This window comes from Cricetulus griseus, chromosome 2, assembly GCF_003668045.3.
Source record: "Cricetulus griseus strain 17A/GY chromosome 2, alternate assembly CriGri-PICRH-1.0, whole genome shotgun sequence".
NCBI classification, from domain to species: Eukaryota; Metazoa; Chordata; class Mammalia; order Rodentia; family Cricetidae; genus Cricetulus; species Cricetulus griseus.
In genome coordinates this window covers 418,188,177-418,204,992 of record NC_048595.1, presented here as the reverse complement: position 1 = coordinate 418,204,992, position 16,816 = coordinate 418,188,177, and the positions used below count along the sequence as shown (strand labels likewise).

General features: G+C 42.5%; 1 pseudogene; it reads right to left on the bottom strand.

Moving 5' to 3' along the window:
• Positions 1-15,023: 15,023 nt before the first annotated feature.
• On the bottom strand, positions 15,024-15,321 carry LOC103160915 (annotated as a pseudogene).
• Between the last annotated feature and the right edge of the window lie 1,495 nt (positions 15,322-16,816).

The window sequence follows — 16,816 nt, the reverse complement described above, 5'->3', positions numbered from 1 at the left end:
GACATACATGGACCCCCCAGAGAAGAGGAAAGGGATAAGATCTCCTGAGCTAATTGGGAGCATGGGGGAGGGGAGAGGGAGCTAGGAGAATGAGAAGGGGAGAAGAGTAGGGGTGAGGAGGATATGAGAGAGCAGGAAGATTGAGTCAGGGGAAGAATAGAGGGGAGCAATACAAGAGATACTATAATACTGGGAGCCATTCTATAATGGCCAGTATTTAAAGAGAATGCTGGCACTAGGAAAATATGTCCAGAGATCTACAAGGTTGACCCCCAACTAGCAATCTAAGCAATAGTGGAGAGGCTACCTTAAATGCCCTTCCCCAATAATGGGATTGATGACTACCTTATATGCCATCCTAGAGCCTTCATTTGGTAGCTAATGGAAGCAGAAGCAGACATGCACAGCTAAACACTGAACTGAACTGGAATTCAGTTACAGAGAGGGAGAAGTGATGAGCAAAGGGGTCAAGACCAGGCTGGAGAAACCCACAGAAACAGCTGACCTGAACAATGGGGAGCTCATGGGTCCCAGACTGATAGTTGGGAAACCAGCACAGGACTGTTCCAGACCCCCCTGAAGGAGGAAGTCAGTTTGGAGGACTGGTTAATCTATGGGGCCTCTGGAAGTGGATCAGTATTTATCCCTAGTACACAATGGACTTTAGGAGCCCACTCCACATAGAGGGATACTCTCTCAGCCTAGATACACAAGGAGGGTCTAGGCCCTAATCCAAATGATATGACAGACTTTAAAGATCCCCCATAGAAGGCCTCAACCCCCTCATCCCTCGCCCCTCCCGCCTGGGATCAGAAATGGAATGGGATAGGGGGTTAGTGGGGAGCAGGGGAGGAGGGGAGGGAACTGGGATTGACATGTAAAACAAACTTGTTTCTCATTTAAATTAAAAAAAGAAAAAGGAAAAAAAAAGAATTCTAAAGGGTGTGGTACACTTAGGGCTGCCTTTGAGCTCATGATTCTTCTGACTCATCCTCTTCAGTGTGTGCCCTCCAGTATGTGCCACAGAAGCAGGCAAGGGATGCTACTTTCAGTACTCAATTCTTTCAACCGCCCTCTCAGTGGAAATCATCTGTAGACATAACCTGGTACCAAACATTTTATATAAAAGCAACTGATATTGTACTAGGAGGATATTAGGCTAGAGTAATAGGAAACCTAACTGTAGTGTCATTTGGTACACAGGGTTATTTTTCTAGTACAATAAGGTATCCAGGCAGTGGTTCTTTTCATTTGTTCGAACCTGGGTTCTCTTGGTTGTCCCTTCATAACCAAAATAGGGTTAGTCTGCTCCAGCTAAGTGAGGGAGATAGGAAAGGCAGAAGGAAGTCATTAGACAGCTGCCCCCATCTCAAGGAAACCAGAAGTCTACCCAGAATGGGAATGTCCCCTAGCGTTATGCTTGAGTTGTAATCCCTTCTAAAAGGACCTGGTGCAGTTTTTGCCCCCCGTACCTCAAGTGCAGATGTCTTTGGAGGCATGATCTTGGTAGCAATCAAATTAAAATGGGGTCACCTGGGTGCACCTGAATCGATATGACTGGTGTTCTCATGAAAAGAAGAGATGTGGATACAGAGACGTGCATGATGGGAGACTGCCCAGTGAACACAAAGCCAATTTGAGAGGCCTGGAACTGAGGCTCCTCTCACTAAGATGGAAGCAATCTGCTCAATTTCAGCCTTCAGAGAGAAGCAATGAAATGTTACTACTGTTGGTTAACCTGCCCCATTTTGGTGTTTTTCCAAAGCATCCCAGAAGATTCCCACTTGAATCTTATTGGCCAGAACTATAGCCCTGGACCTCTTCTATCTAGAGAAGCTGGGGAGTTCAGTTTTGCACTTGGGAAGTGGATGCAGGGTAGTCAGGGCATCCTCCAGCATGGAGTAGAAATTTGAAATAACCTTGGAGCTCAAGTTGTGCAGTAGAAAGTGCACGGGGCTTCCTTTGCCATGCCCACCACATAGATTGGTACGTAACATCTAAGTTATTACAAACGGGAATACCATGTCTGCTCTTAGTACTCAAAGGCTAGCAATATCAGGAACTATCCTGAGGACCAAGTATAGTGGCAGATAAGAGTGTTGCTTTTGGAAGTGCTGTTTATTCAGCTGAAAGGGGGTTATGAAGATTCTCAGATCCGATAGCTAAGATGGAAAAAATGAGACTTTTCTCAGAAGTTGAGGCAATGGAACAGGAACAGTAGCTCCCTAAAATCTAATTCTTGCCCCCAAAGAGGCATCGTTTGGGAAATGAAAACAAGCCCTTACTCTCAGAGTCAAGAGGAATAAGCAGGTGAGGGTGTTGTCTTGGAGCTTCATAATGCTGCTTACATACAAGTTCAGAAAGAGGGTGTCAAGGAACCCCAATTGAAATGATATTTCTCTTTTTGACATGTATGTGATTTTGCATGTATGCTTTGCATGTGTGTGTGTGTGTGTGTGTGTGTGTGTGTGTGTGTGTGTGTGTGTATGTGTGTGTGTGTGTATGTGTGTGTGTGTGTGTGTGTGTTCATTTAAGAGTGGAAGCCAGAGTTTGACATCTGGTGTCTTTTTTTTTATGGTGACACTTCTCCATTTTATTTGCTGGAGCAGGGTCTTTTGCCAAACCCAGATCTTTGCAGTTTCAGCAAGCCTAGCTATCCAGCTTTCCCAGGCAACCCCCGTCTCCTCCTGGAGAATACTATGATTATAAGAGTGTGTCACAGTGTCCTAGTTTGGGATACTATTGGTGTGATGAGACACCATAACCAAAACCAACTTGGGAAGGTAGAGATTTTTCACTCATAGTCCCATGTAAAAGTTCCTCAATAAAAGCAAGCAGGGCAGGAACCTGGAGGCAGGAACAGATGCAGCAAAGGACATGGAAGAGAGCTGCTGCTTATTGTCTTGCTCAGCCTGTTTTCTTGTAGAAGCCAGGACCCTCAGATCAGGGATGGCCCTACAGACAATGAACTGGGCCCTCTCGCACCAATCACTTATTAAGAAAATGCCCTATAGCCCATTTTTTTCCAGATTTTTTATTTGAATTAGAAACAAGATTGTTTTACCTGACAATCCCAGTTCCCTTCTCCCTCTCATCCTCCCCTACCACCCCCCCAACTAAAACCCTACCTGTCACATATCCTTTCTTCTATTCTTCCCCTGACTCAACCTTTCTGCTCCCTCATGACCTCTGCATCCTTCCTCTTCTTCCCTTCTCTTTCTCATAGCTCCCTCCCCTCACTTCCTGTGCTCTCAATTTGCTCAGGGGATCTTGACCCTTCCCCCTTCTCCAGGGGACCATGCATGTCTCTCTAAGAGTCCTCCTTGTTTCCTAGCTTCTCTGGCAGTGTGGGTTGGTCGGCTGGTAATCCTTCACTCTATGTCTAAAATCCACATATGAGTGAATACATATCATGTTTGTCTTTTTGTGACTGGGTTACCTCGCTTAGAATGGTTTCTTCTAGTTCCATCCATTTTCCTGCAAATTTCAAGATTCCATTGTTTTTTCCACTGAGAAGTACTCCATTGTGTAAATGTACCACATTTCTCCCTATAGCCCATTCTTATTGAGATATTTCCTCAGTTGAAGTTCCCTCCTTTATGATAACTCTGTCAAGTTGACACAAAACTAGCCAGCACAATTGACCGCTTGTCAGCTTGACACACAAACATATCACTGTTAAGACATAACTTTTTCTGTCTTGTTCATCCCCAAGATTACATATGAATATCAATGTTACAACATAAACACTCCAAATTTGAAAAGTCCCACAGCCTTTAAAAATTCAAACACTTAAAAATTCAGTCTATTTAAAATATTCAGTCTCTTTTAAAATCCAAAGTCTTTGTAATATTCCAAAATATCTTTAAAAGTTCAAAGTCTCTCAACTGCGGGCTCCTCTAAAATAAAAATTAAAAAAAGTAAGTTAGCTACTTTCTTATTTCAAGAGAGAAGAACCAGAGCACAGTCCCAATGAAATCAAAGCAAAATTGAAGTCCAGTTGTGTGAATAACTCAGTGTCTAATGTTTGGGATCCTCTTACTATATCCCGGGCTCCAAAGGGCTTGGGTCACTTCTCCAGTTCTGCCCTCTACAACACAACCAGCTTGTCATCTAAGCACGGGCAGGCTCCATGCCACCACTGCTACTGGTCTCGGAGGTCATCCCATGGGTACCAGCATCTCCAAAATGCTGGGGTCCCTTGGTACAACTGGGTTACACTGTCACCAATAGGCTCTCCTAGACCCTCTTCAGTTTCCCTCAGTGTCAAGCCTCAGTTTCTCCATGATTTCTTCATGACTTCAAAACCAGTAATACATGTCTGACTTTTACACTACCCAGTTTGGCTGCCAGCATGAGGTGCAACCTTGGCCTCTTCCGAAACACAGCTTCTGTGTGCTGACCCGGAAGAAACACTTCCTAAATGATTTCCCAGTAATGATGATGGTCTTCCCCCACGCTCCCACCGACAGGGTTTCTCTGTGTAACAGCTCTAGTTGTGTGGAACTCACTTTGTAGACCAGGCTGCCCTCGAACTCATAGAGATCTACCTGCCTCTGACTCCTGAGCCCTGGGATTAAAGGCTTGCACTACCACTGCCTGATTTGTGGGTGTCTTCTTAATCACCACTAATTTCTCAGCTCCAGCTGACCAGCATCGATTATCCCAGAAAAGCAAAGGTTTTACGTCAGTGGTTCTGGTCTCTTGCTAATCACAGGAGATGCTTCAGCTCCAGCTGATCAGACACCACAGATTCTTCATACAAAAACTTAACAAGCCCAGCCTCCATTGTCTGCACTGCTTCCAACAGTCTCATCTTAAAAAAAAAAAAAAAAGACTTTTTTATTTTTATCAATATACTTATTACTGATTTGGAGAGGCAATTTCATATCATGCACCCCAGTTCCACTCATTTCCTAGTTCTTCCATGTCTGCCCTCCATTCTTCTATCCTCCACGCCCCTCACACAAGAATTTTTTTTTAAAAAAATGTTTTTTTAAAAGAAAAAACAAAACACTTTGCTCCTCTGTCTTTCCTGCCTCTCCATTATACATTCATTTGTCATAGTGCCCAGGGAGGTCCAAACAGCTTTACTTGCTAATGTTCACTGCAATGAGTTGTTGGCTTGGTACACCATTCATTACAGGAGAAACTGCGCCCAGCCTATCCAAGCCGCAGTCACCATGCCCCCACCAGCCCACATGCGCTCAGGCACTTTCTCCCTAAGCAAAGCCGCCAAGCCTGCCTTAAAGCCCAGAGGCGCTGCCAGAGAGACACCTGACCTGGAAACACCAATGGTAAAAGGACATACAGCAGAGTCAGCGCCTGAGCCAATGGGACCTTGGGAGCAGGTATAAAGGCAGGTCTAACTTCCTGAATAAACCAGTCTGCAGCATGTTGTGTTGCTCGCTGACTCCGGGAGCTGCATCTTTTTGCCCCCTACCCCCAAGGGGTGTCCTTGTAGGGTAATGCACAACATACCATCAATACTGGACCCTCACCCAAACCTCTCTCAGATGTCCTGCTGTTTCCCTGAGTCGTAAGATCCTTTGATTATGGTTCCACAGGACCAGTCTCTTCACTTGTTCAGGCAGGTCAGAGATGGAGTAGATGTTGGGGTGGGTTAACCCTGAGTGCTGGATGTGAGCCTGAATGGTAGCTGAGTTGGTCCGTCTGGGCCTCCACCAGGACCACCCCCTCAGGCAAGAGATGGAGTCAGCTTTCCAGTTCTTCAGCATTCCTACATGCATGGTGAGGGATGGTGGCAGCTTTTCCCTTGCTCATGGCCAGTTCTCCCAGGACCATTTGAGGATTGGGCCAGCTCTCCCACACCCACGCCACTGGGGCCAGTTCTCTGGTGGGGATCGGTGTAGTTTTCCCATAGAGGCTCATGGTGAGGAGCGGGACCAGCTCTGAGGTGCCCAGGCAACCAGGGCCAGCTCTCCCATAGTCTCCAGTGGTAACAGGGGCCACAGACCCCAGCTATGGTAGAACACTGACCCAGACATGGCCTTTGGCAGCAGCTCAGGCTTGGATGTCACCATGTTCCCGAGTGGCAGCCACTCAGATTGGTGTGGTCCCGGTGACAGCATGGTCCTTGGACACCAATGTGGCCTCGGGTGGTAGCCCAGATGCCAGGCATTCATATGGCAACATTCTCATCTTATAAAACTCCTATAGAATAGCCCACTGAGCTTTGAGTACTCAATGGTTTCCTAGCCCAAAGTTCTAAAGTCCTTCCAGAATCCTCCCCAAAACAACACTGTCAGGTCTACCATAGAAATACCCTACTCCTGGTACCAAATTGTCTTAGTTATGGTCAGTATTGCTACGATGAGACACCATGATCAAAAGCAACTTGGCAGGAAAAGGTTTATTTCACCTGCAGTGCTGTATCATTATCAACAGTGAGGGCAGTGAGGGCAGGAACTCAAGTAGGGAGGGATCCTGGAGGCAGGAGCTGATGCAGAGTCCATAGATGAGAGCTGCTTACTGGCTTGTTAAACCTGCTTTCTTACAGAACCCAGGACCACCAGTCCAGGGATAGCACTGCTTGCAATGGGCTGAGCATGTTTCCATCATTACTAATTAATAAAATGCCCTACAGTCAAATCTTATGGAGGCATTATTTCAGTTGAGCTTCCCTCCTTTCAAATGATTCTAGCTTGTGTCGAGTTGACATAAAACTGGCCAGCACACACACCCTCCCAAGTTTTTGCATGGATGTAGAGGATTGAAACTGAGGTCCTCACATTTGCATAATCTAGTATGGAATTCACTGAGCTCTCCCCCACCCCCACCCCCACCCCTTCTCTAACTTGTGTGTAGCCTGGGCTTTTATTCAAAAGCACTTTGCAGCTCTGTAGGTCTAGATGGGGATGACATTCTGTGTTGCCCAGTTTTCTGGTGGTGCATGTCTAAAGGCCATACTTGGACCAGCAAAGCCCGTCCTGATATCCAAAGGGAAGCCAGCCAGGGACCCAGAGCTTTCCAAACTGAAATTCTGAGGACCCGCTGGGATTGACCCTCCTCAGCACAAAAACACACAGAGGACTGTCGAGATCCTGACCTGAGTAGCCCGCAGGTTTCCTCAACAAACTCTCAGCCTATAAAAGACTGTGGGAAAGTTGGACGAGAGACACACAGCAGAGAACAATTACAGACAAATGGTATAGATTAGCCTGGAACGTTACAACAGAGTGTGTCTCACGTCATTTAAAAATCATTAAATGATAATACTTGGGGGATTCTGGAGACAGACCTAAGGTAAAGACCCTATTTCCTGAACTCTGTGGGAATTCTTATAACAGCCTGCTTGGAGGCCCACCAAAATCTCCTAAGTCAGGATTGTATTTTTATTTTGACATCATTTCTTTAAAAATTCTAGGATTTACAACTAAACTTATAGAGTGCATGGACTCAGAAAGATAAGCAATAATCTCCAGGGATCAACATCTATGTTTGAAGTTGGAGTCAGGCCAAACAGCATGCTGATGCTTCCTGAGTGATGACCTGGGTACAGGCAGGACTGTGGGCACAGTATTTCTAAGCAACACGGCCAGGGTAGCAGATCATGGTGCTGATGCTGTGGTCTGGATATGACTGTGCCTGGATACTTAGCCCCCAAGCTGATGCTGCTGTTTTAGAATGGTGTGAGATCTTTAGGAGGTGGAGTCTTTCTGAAGAAGTGGCTCACTAGGCTGGTCCATCTGCACTTAGCTTCCTGTCCTATCAGGATTCAAGGAGGAGAGGACAGGATTCACTGCCTGCCACATATCCACCCTTCCACATTGGACCCTAGCTCCTTAAACTGTGAAGCAAAATAAACTGGGTGTATCCCTTAAGTTGCTTGTCAGAAATTTGTAAATGATACACATGGTATCATTGTTGGAAGGATGATGAGTTGTACAAGGTATGATAAATCATCCCAGTGCTTTATAGAAAGGCAGATTTGAGCTCAGTGTAAGAACAGTTTTTTGGAAGGCTCCAACAAACTAGCGTCATCTAGATATATCACTCACAGAGTCCCAACAGGGTAAGCACAGGCAATTACAAGTTGTGGCAAGGTAGGGGTGCTTTCCATTTAGCTCACTAGCCTTATCACCTGGGAACTAGGCAGCCTATGTGGTTTGTTTCACCTTTCTGTGTTTCACTATTTTAAACAGATGGACAATGGGTGGGGTTGTGCTTCATGTTATTCTGTGCCTCTAATGCCAAGATAGGCACAGGATAGTGTGTGTCAAACCCTTCCACAGGACAAAGTGCATAGCAAGCCTGTGTGTACTGACTATAATTATCAGGCCTACCCATTTTGTAAGCCTAAGTGATAAGGAGTTAGGAAGGATACCAATGTGTTAGACTGTAAAATTAAGAACCTAAAAAGACTTTTGACATGCAGGAAACATAAAAGAAATTAAAAAGTGGCATTTAATGAGAACAGAAAGAAAGTCCTATGGGGGCAGAATAACAAATAAAGAATGAGACTGTTTTGATATCAGCACACGTCTCACGGGTTTTTAGCAGATTCTATTTAATATATGTTAACTTAAGATATACTTGTGAAAATTAAGTTGAAATTACCTTAATAGAAGTACAGAATCCAACACTGACCCTAAACTGTTGGAAATACAGTTAGAATTCCACTACATATTCTTTGAAGTGGGCAGTGAAAAGTGAGTATTTTATGTACACGTGTTTTTGCCTGAATATGTGCATATATGCATCACTTGTGTGCAGTGTCTGAGGAGATCAGAAAAGGGCATCATAATCTCTGGACCTGGAGGTCGTGAGTTCCCATGTGGGTTCTGGGAACTGAACCCAGGTTCCCTGAAAGAGCAGCAAGTACTCTTAACTGATGAGCCATCTCTCCAGTCCATAGATACATATCTTAAAAAGAAATGTTTGGGAAGATTTGGTAACTGCCAGTGTGGCCTTTAGGGGTTGTTCGGGAAAGGAAAAGGACATATTGGAGTGAAAGATAGATACACATCCATCGTGAAGATGTGAGATGTCAGATAGATGTCATCTTAATCTTAGAAGTGACTAAGAAGCTTACTCCAGTCAGCTATGACACTCAAAGTCTTTCCTTTGGAAAGGGTCATCTAGGGTTGCTGTCTACTGTCCCCTCACCCGAGGCACTTGCCATGCCAATATTGATGCTCCCTCCCTGCCTTCTACATCACCCTACAATGCTAGAAAAAAATCAGTATCTTGCACATGCTAAATATATGTTCCAACACTGAGCTCTGTCTCTTGGTTCTCAGACAGGGTCTTACTATGGAGCCCACACTGATCTGGAGCTTGCCAATCACCCATCTCAACATCCCGTGTCCCGGAATTAGAGGTGTGCACCATCATGCCTGATTCAAATCCCCAGCCTTTTGAAATTGCTGAAATTTCTCATCTAACACCACCTGTTCTACCTTTGCTGGAAGCACACTGAGCCTCACCATGGTGTGGAAACACTTTCTAAAAGCTGGGGCTGGGAACATGGAGTTTCAGGTTACTCACTGTAAAAGCCATGTGGAATCCAACCTGCATGTAGATTTCCACCCAAGAATTTCTTATTATCTTGGCAACGCAGCTATGATTTTGCCCATATCCATTTCTCCTAGCATTTTGGTTGTTTTACAGAGGGAGGAATCTGCTCTAATAATCTTCTCAGCTGTGTTCCTCTCCTTAGTTTTCATTTAGATCTGTCTCCGACTAACATGTCAGTTGTGAAATGGGAAGAATCACAAGCATCCTTGTAGACCTAATCCCCATCCTAGTGCTTGACAGGACAGACTATCAGTTACTTCCGAGTAATTAAAATTATATAGCTTTGAATGAGAAAATCTGGGTAGTGGCCTCATCAGAAGTGAAAAACCTTGTAGCACAGTTTTCCCTCAGTATAAAAACCAATGACTAAATTCACAGAGGTGAGATTTTTGTGCTCTAGGGACATAGCTTCACAAAGCAAATTTACAAGGCACTAATTTATGTATAAAAAATCACAGTGGTGATCAGTATTTAATGGGAGACCTAGCTAGAATGATAATGGGAACCAATTACATTTATTTTTTCTTTTTCCCTTTATATTTGATTTTTGTCTTTAATTTAAATATGAATAGGTTTTGTATTAAAGATTTTGTGTTTATTGTATTTATTCATATGAATCTCTGGAGGTAGAAAATAATAGGCAAGTATGAAAAATAAATAAAAATTGATACCATGTGTTTATCCAAGTGTTACCAAGGGCAATCTTGTATAAGTCAGTCCACTCTGAAAATGAAATCACAGACTAGGAGGTTGCCATGGTAAGGGCAAATCAGAAAAGGGAAATTCAAGGTTACCAAATGCTAACTATAAAACTTGTGAAGTAGATCTCTTTCTAGCCCAAGTGATATTGAAAGGTCATTTAGTACTAAGACATCTTACCTCCTGACATGTGGGAAGAAGTCTGAAGTTAACTTTCTTGTCAGCATTGTAGCTGGTTCATAGAAACATCCATTATCTCATGATATACGTAGAGAGAGGTTGGGTGTGGTGGCACATGCCAGTAATCCCAGAACTCAGGAGAATCACATGTTTGAGGTCAGCTTGGACTATATAGTGAGCTTCAGGCTAGCCTGAACCATAAAAGGAGAATAGCCTGTCTTAAAAAAGGAAAACAACAACACACATACTGAATATTATACATTAAACATAGTATAGGTACTATTCATATATACAGAAAAATTCACTTACTGAATACTAAAATCCCCCAATGCTCGAGGCCCTTATATGAAGTGGTAGAGTGTTTGCATATAACTTCCACACATACTCCTATGTACTTTAAATCATCTATTGCTTATTCATAATATTTAATATGATGTAAATGCTGTGTAAATACTTGTCACACTGTATTGCTTAGAGAATAACTAAAGAAAAATGTTTATGCATATTGAGGACACACTTCTCTGTGTATACGAATGCATCTCTGCTCTGTGGTTGGCTGAATCCAGAGCTTCAAAACCCACATCAAAAATCAACAGCACATGCCGGGCGGTGGTGGCACACGCCTTTAATCCCAGCACTCGGGAGGCAGAGGCAGGCGGATCTATGTGAGTTCGAGACCAGCCTGGTCTACAAGAGCTAGTTCCAGGACGGCCTCTAAAGCCACAGAGAAACCTTGTCTTGAAAAAACAAACAAACAAAAATCAACAACACAGAGATTTTTCTAGAAATCCTTTTTAAAGGTTTTATTTATTATGTATTATACAGTATTCTGCCTGCAGATGTGCCTGCATCCCAGAAGAAGGCACTGGATCTCATTACAGATGGTTGTGAGCCACCATGTGGTTACTGGGAATTGAATTCATGACCTCTGGAAGATGGCTCTTAACTTCTGAGCCATCTCTCCAGCCCCTTTTCTAGAAATCTTAAAACTTTTATTATCTTGAAGTCCATTTGACATCATTTGAAGTAACATTTCCTCTGGTTTAGCCAACTTGACAGAAACTGGTACAATGTCCAAATACTATCAGAGAAGGGGGACTCTCATTTAAAACTTTTACTTACATATTTTATTGAAAAAGTTATAAATTTATTTTTGCATGTACAGCTGTAATGTACACACACACACACACACACACACACACACACACACACACACACACACACTCACAAGTAAGTCTATGTACAGAGAGAGATCAGAGGTCGACATTGTATGTCTTCCTTGATTACTCTCTACATTATATAATGAGACAGTCTCTCTCACTTGAACCCAAAGCTCACTGACTCAGCCAGTGTAGTTAGCCGGCCTACAACAGTGATACTTTTATCTCTGCCTTCTGAGCAGTGGGGTTACAGGTGGGTTTCAGTGCCCACTTGGTGCTTAAGTGGGTGTTGTGGATGTAAACTCCTGTCCTCAAGCTTGTGAACCAATGTATTACCCACCAACTCATTTATCCAGCCCCAAATTTAATAAATTATATAAACAGTAATATGTATGTTTCTACAGCTGGTAGGAAATTCTCTGTAGGATTGTTCTCAAAAGGGTTGTGATACAACAAGTGTGCAGAAAAGAACAGCTGAACAAAGGAACTGGTCTAAAGCAACCATTCCTCCAATTGTGAGAACTGGTACTTCAGAAAAACAATGAGGGCAGTAATCTGTGGCACAGGGAGATCAGGTGGCCTCACATTTGGATGACTGGGTACAGAGAGGACTCTTTCTGGGTTGCACTGTTTTTGGTCTTTGTGAAATGGGAAGCTTTGGCTTCCCAAGTAGTGACATGCCAACTTGGATGCAATGTGGGCAAAGAGCATTTGTCATAAGTGAAAATGAAATGACTGCCCAAGGTAAAACATGACCACATTGACCTAAAGTAACCCTTGACCATTGTAACTAGCAAGGAGAGTTGGTTGAGCACTGGGAACAGACACAGGTGGGCATTGAACCATCATGTCTCTGTTGAGACTGCTGGGGAGAGTGCAGCAGTGTTTGCCTGACTACTCGTGAGAAGAGCAGTGACCACCATTAAGAACTGTGGCCTTTTCTACCCATTCATAAAAGCACCCTTGGTAAAGAAAATTCAGTAGAATTCAAATGAGCCACCAGTCAGCAAAAACCTGCTGCTGACATTATTAATCTTCCAAATTACTCAGATCCATCATACACATAAAAACTCATCATCAGGCACTTGTGGAATAGGTATCCTTCACTTAAGAAATGGTCACTGTCAGCAAAGTTTGCAGTACAGAGACTTTCTATCAAATCAATCTTATTTTCCCATTGATTTCCATTACAAAATCCGAGATGCATTCTGCCGTTAACTACCATCAACAGCCTACAGAACCCTTTGGAAATGGAGCACTTAAAAGAAAAATGATAATATCCCAATAAAAGTGACATTGATATTTAATATATTAATAATAACATTGTGTTGTATTCAACATGTCACAACAACAACAAAAAATGTCAGGGTAAAATATAAAACTGCCTCATGTTCACAGAAGGAAACAATTCCTGAAACACAGAAGCTTAATTTATCGCCACCTTTATAACTGTCTAGGCGTTTCTATCCGTCTACAGCAAAAGTCACTTTTTATCATTTAGAAAAATCTTCTCATTTCCTGCTGGTTTCTTTCTTTAAATCTTTGCTCAGAAACCCTTTAAGGTCCTCTGATACTGTCCCTAGATGAAAATCAGCCCACCAGGCCTAGTCATAGAGGCTTAACCCTGTGCCTGCCGGGATTGAGGGAACTGAGTGCCTAATGGAAGGAATGCTACAGAAGTTAGTGATGAATCTAATAAAGCATAGAGCAGCTGCTTCCAGTGCCCTGTGGAACTCCTAAGACGGAGTCTAGGAATTGTCTAACTACTGTCTAACACCGGTGATACATCTGCATTTACCATGTTAGTTTCATCCTATACCCTTAGCACAATATGTTAAGTTGGACTGAGTGTTTTACTGAATATAAATGGAATGAGTAGTTGAACTTCAATGACTCTGTTCATTCTTCATTAGTGCTCCTAAGGTCTAGTTTTTCGAACTGGAAAAGTAACTGATGATATTGATTTCCATAGGAATCATGCCATAAAGATGGCATTAAGCATCTAAACATAAAGCCTGGGCTGGCTAATCTTGACAATGGGCTTTCTCTGAATCCCCGAGTTTCTTGAATTTTTTCATCATGACCCATGAAATTTTCTTAAGCAATAGGTCACTCAAGTTAAAGGGAAAGCAAATTGACTCCCTAGCCCATGTCTACTACTGGTAATGCCCTAGTCATCCTTTTACCCAATTTGTTTGGCCCAATACAACACAAGCCTCAATATTCTTGGTTGGCTTTGACAGTTCATATTAAAATAAATGTTCTATTAAACTATTACCCACAGAATTCTGAAACACTAAAAACAGAAAGATTGGGGCATAGCTTGAAGCGGCGTCAGTAGGCTATTTGCTAATATTTGCTAAGAGTCCTTGGTTAATTCAACCAAGACCATTTTTTTTTTTTTTAAGCCGATCGTGTTCAGGTTCCTCAACATGTCAGTGTCTCTAGGCTGAACCCACACAGAGAGTGAGGTCCATGCTAACTAAACTCAGAGGGGATAAACAGAATTTTATTTATAAACAATTTTAATTGACGTTAGCAATCATGATGGTCACAGTGGCCACTTCTTTAAAGAGGCACATGTTTTTCTCTACAGGCTGAGCAAGTGAGATGCCAAAGTATGAGTAGAAGGTAAGCATGTAATGAAAACAAAGAGAGATATTTAATCTCTAGAAATCTTATTCTAGATTTGTGTGGTGATTTGAATGAGGTATTTCTGAGGCCGTGCTGGAGGAAGTATGCCAGTGGGGTTGGATCCTGAGAGCTTAATGCTTCACCCTACTTCAGGCACACCCTCTCTGTTTTTTGCTTACAGTTCAAGATGTGAACTCCCTGCTGTGTGCTCCTGCCATCACGCCTGTCTCTTGCTGCCATGCTGTCCCTGCCATCATGAATTCCAACTCTCTGGAACTGTAAGCCAAAAATAAACTCTTCTATAAGTATTCTTCTTGGTCATGGTGTTTTGTTACAGCAACAGAAAAATAACTAATACAAGAGGCCAGATAAAGTTGAATTTTTCTCAACTTTGATTCACAGGGACAACTTTCTCCTCTCTTCTCTCTCTTCCATTTCAATCTTCAACATTTAAACCTGTCTTCTCAGTTTTTAATCCACCTCTTGTCAGACACTCGCTTACATGATACAACCACAGAATGCCCCCTAATTTCACACTTCATTTTAATAAGAGTGTGAAGGGAAGGAAGTCATGAATACTTGAAAGTAGTTTTTAAATTTTTATTACAATTATCAATGTATATTAATAAGACATATTAATGAGTTTCATTGTGATATATCCATGCATGGAAAGTATTTATTAAAGATAAGATCATCTGTAAGTTGGTCCCTCTTTCAAATGTTCCTCCTCAATGTTCTCCCTTCCCCAGGAAGACAAAGGCAATATAATACAAATACATTCAATTCTGTTACAAAGTGAAACTGCAGATCTTTTTTTTTTTTTTTCCATTACACGACAAAGTTTTATTCATCCTCAGCGGCTAAAGATAGGCAAGCTCATGGGCTCTACATCACTTGAGTATGGTGTCACCTTCTGCCAGTTCTCTCTCGATCCGTTTCAGCTCATCTAGTCTCTTCTTTTCCTCCGCTGCCACCCTCCTCTCCTCTTCTGCCCGGGGTTTTAGGTAACTGTAGCGTTTAGCGGTTTTAGGCCATGCCGAGGACCAGAGGACCCGGGCTGAGTATCGGCCGAGCTTGATCAGTGAGAGACCTGAACCGGGGGTACCATCTTGTCCGTGACCTTCGCGCCGGAACGAAACTGCAGATCTTACAAGAGGTGTAAGAGTTCCTAATGCCAATGAAAGTGAGGTCAGGAAAGCCACTGGCAAATGAGGACCTTAGAGTTAAACTCAAAATGAAGATAAAATCAATAGGCAAGGTGACTATACTGTTGTGTCGGAAAATAATATTTCAAATATGAAAGAAATGAGACCTTCCAAGATATCTATGAAGTCTCACATTTTTACGTAATGATCCTCTCTTTGATTATGCTGTAAAAGTCTAATATTAGACAAAGTGACTCAGGAGTTGAGTAGTTCCTCCCTCCCATTGTAAGGTTTATTCCCTATACACTGATAGCAAAAGACTGGCTGAGAAGAGAATGCACATCTTATTTATTGAATTAAACAAAGTTAAAATTATGTGTGAGACAAGGTTCTTCAGAAATGAGGATCCAAGGAAAACTCCATTTGTGTGTGTGTGTGTGTGTGTGTGTGTGTGCTTTTTTGATGAAGAATGGGCAGTTGCGAGGAAATCTGATTGAACAAAGGACATGCGATGTACAGTGACAAACTGAGGATATAAGCAATGCCTACTGCTCAAATGTTTCTGCCAGTGTGGGTGGGATACTTGCAACATGACGATCTCAGGGGAGACCTTGTGAAGTCATAGGGTGACATCCTTACTTGCTATGGGTCACTTTGGAGGACAAGAATCCAGTTTTTTGGTCACAACTTCGGGGGAGTAAGGAGAAGCCAAGCTAACTCAGAAGATCTTGTTTCATTTTCAACTCAAACTACTCAGCCAACACAGTGTCATTCCTTGAGACAGTGCGTTCAGCCCCAGACAGGTGCTTCGTATTTCACAGGCAAAATCAAGTGAATAAAATTGTGATGTATTTCTAACTCATTCCATAATTAGCATGAAACTGTACAAAAACACATTTTTTTTTTTTTGCTCAGTACTACATAGGTGTCTTAAGACTGAAGTTTTTCTAATTACTTTTTGAAGAATTTTACACATAAGTACAACATGTTTTAATTAAATACATCCCCCCTTTTTCCCTCCTACAATTTCTCTCTTATCTTCCCTACCACCATTCCTTCCCCATTCCATCTTGGTTTTAAAACCCACTGAGTCCACTTATTGCTACCTGTGTTTAACATTGAGTTTTAGTTTTCAATAAAATTCCAAACAAACCTTTAATATATATTTCATATATATATATGAAATTCAGTCTCTGTTTGTGGTAGATTTCCCTTGTGGAAGCTCTACCAGTCTTAAGCACAGCAGGATATGGCATTCATATATTAATGAAGCTGAACTTACCTGGTGGCAATGCACACCCTAGTTACACCTATGAGTGACGTGTCTGTATCAGCTACTTTCATGTCATCGTGGTGTGGTCCAAGGCTCATGAACAACTTAAGGGAGAAAAGGCTCATATGGGCTTATGGTGTTGGAAGGCTGAAGTTCATCACATCAGGGAAGGCATGGGGAGTCCT